The sequence below is a fragment of the Acomys russatus genome, chromosome 1 (assembly GCF_903995435.1).
Source record: "Acomys russatus chromosome 1, mAcoRus1.1, whole genome shotgun sequence".
Lineage (NCBI taxonomy): Eukaryota > Metazoa > Chordata > Mammalia > Rodentia > Muridae > Acomys > Acomys russatus.
The window spans coordinates 45615253-45617944 of NC_067137.1; the positions used below are offsets into that span (position 1 = coordinate 45615253).

The following is a 2692-nucleotide window of genomic DNA, read 5'->3' on the forward strand; positions in this document are numbered from 1 at the left end:
GAGTGCTGCATCTGATGAGGCCCAGGGACAGCTCCCCTGCTCTCATAACCCCAGGGCCAGGTCTCCTATCTGCCACAGGTGGTGAGAGATGAGGGAGGAGGATGGTATCTCTTCCTCATTCACACCACCACACAAGAGACAAGTGGCAGAGTGGTAAGGCCAGCTCTCCCATGCTCATATCATTGGGGGATGGCTCACCAGAAACTTCTGCAATGTGCAGGTACTGGGGGATGGGGTGGGTGGGGCCCTCTCCTAGTACTGCAGCTGGTTAGGAGTGGGGTCAGCTCTCCTGCATTCATGACACCAGGGCCAGCTCTCCCAGGATGCCCAGGTGAGAGGGTAGGGCAAGTTCTGCACAGCCCTCAGCCATCAACATGTCCCTGGGCAGCAGCCCTTGATGGTAACAGACCCCAGCTGCAGGGTCACACACTCAGACATTGCCTCCAGTAGCAGCACAGGCCAGGACCCTACCAAGATCCCAGGTGGCATCACCTATCACTCACATCAGGCTGTTCCTCACTGCCCTTGGGTCTCGAGTTCTGCCTCTCTTCTTTGTGCTCACACCCTTCTGTTTCTCTTCCTCTTCCATTTCTTTACCACCTACTTGTTCCTCATAGTAGCCCTGGGGTATCTGAGTGTCTCAGGGATGCTATACCCTGCTTGTGCATATGGCCCTGGGCAGCGTTCATGTTGGGCATGGTCTGCCATCCTCGAGGAATATGTGGCACTGGAGACTGAAGGTCATCTCAGGCTAGCTCCTTGTCCAGGCTCTATGGTGTTGGTCTGGTGGTTGTCTCAGGCTTGCTTTTTTCAGGGAGTGTTAGGTTACTAGTTGTTCAGATATGCACAGGTCAGGGCACTGAGTGCACACAGAGCCTCTCTCCTTTCTGTGCACATGTGCCACAACAGCCACACCCACAATGCTTCTAGGGGCAGGATTTTTTTTTTTTTTTTTGTTTTAAAATATTTCATGTTTTAATTTTTTATTTTCCTTCTGATATGCATAGAATTTTATACATTTTAAAAATTGGGGTGGGGGGAATAATTTTCTCTTAAAATTTATTTGACTGTTTTGCTCTTTCCAACCTCACATTTTTCTCCACTATTTTTTTTCTTACTTTGGCTTCTCAACTATCTTTAATATGGCTCATAAATATGGGAAAAGATTTGTCAGGAAGGAGAGGACATTGACTGGAGGTAAGAAGGTATGGAGAAAGAGTATGAAAGCTGTACTGTATACACGTCTGCAGCTATCAAAGAACAAGCTTAATTAAAAAGAAAAACAGTTGTCACATAGGTAGATGGGCATAAGAATCTTTTCACTATTTCCTGGCTCTGGTTTTGTATGGGCCTAACAGTCAGGATTTATCTCCATATCAGCCACTTTTCCCACTTTTCCAAACCAGAGCATCTGAAAGGTCTCATGGTCTGGAACGCTCTGGGTTCCAGAGGGTCAGAAATGTAGAGACTCAAATATGAGAAGAGAGAAAGATTGGCATATAGCTAAGTTATAGCAAAGAGGCTCATGGGCCCTTTAAGCCTGTTTTTTGTTTGTTTGTTTGTTTTTTGTTTTGTGAGCCAGGGCCACACCATTTATAAAATCCTCCATTTCAAATGAACTGCAACAATTCTAGTAACTATGAATTTTGATTTCTGGAAGTAAAACGACATGATTTTCTAGATCAGTGTGTCTCAACCTGGGGGTCACAACCCCTTCGTGCCTTTCACAAGGGTTGCATATCAGATATCCTGCATATCTGATTTACATAAAGATTCATAATAGCAAAATCACAGTGGTGAAGTGACAACGAAAATAATTTTATGTTTGGGGGCGGGGAGTGGGTCACTGAGAGGACCTGACATTGCTAAAAGGCCTATGGCTAGAGTCATGTTGGCAGCCTGCCTCCATAGGAAACAGCCAATCCTAGTCAGAGTCCTTGTAGCTACAGATAGGGTTCCCCCAGAAGCCTTTGAAACAGCCTGCCAGCTCCCCTTTGGGGTTGGCGCCATTTTGTTATGGATGGCTGACCCCTGCATGCAAGCTGCTTCTGCAGAATAAATGCTCCTTGTTTTTACCTACTATTTGAGTCTAGGGTCTTTCTTCAGCAACTTTCACACCCTTACAGTCACCACAGCATGAGCACTGGGAAGCTGAGAACCACTGCTCTAGACCCTTGACCGCCCTGCCCCATGGATCTTAGTAATGGCTACCAGGAAAGATGTTTTCCAACCACTTAACAGTCTTTACCTGACTTCTCACCATTACCCTTAGCAATGGCCAACAGCTAGCTAGAAAAGGAAACTTCTGACCCCCTTCCCCAATGCCTCCTTCTGCCCTGTGGCTACCCAGTTTGTTAGGTGCTGGGCCCTACAAAGACACCTCCGAACACTATGGCTCCTCCTCCCCCAAACAAAGGCCTGCACTCACTCTCTTAGGCCTCTTGTTCCTTTTCTGTTTTTCCTTCTGATGATCTTTTGGTTTTGGACAGAGCCCAGACTTTAGGAAAGAAAGAAACAGCAGCCCCTATGTCAGGGGACGTAGGGGCCTGATCACATGGGGACTTCTGGCTTGCAAAGAATTTTTGGAAAGCCTGAAACAGCTTTAAATGTTTTGCCTTTTTGAATTTTGGGCATTGGAGCCAAAATTCCACAGGAAGTAAGGCCACAGTAGACATGCCCGTGTCTCTTGCTC

The 2692-nt window shown here is 46.8% G+C and overlaps 1 pseudogene; it reads right to left on the reverse strand.

The window, feature by feature from the left end:
• Positions 1–816: 816 nt before the first annotated feature.
• On the reverse strand, positions 817–937 carry LOC127197548 (uncharacterized; annotated as a pseudogene).
• Between the last annotated feature and the right edge of the window lie 1755 nt (positions 938–2692).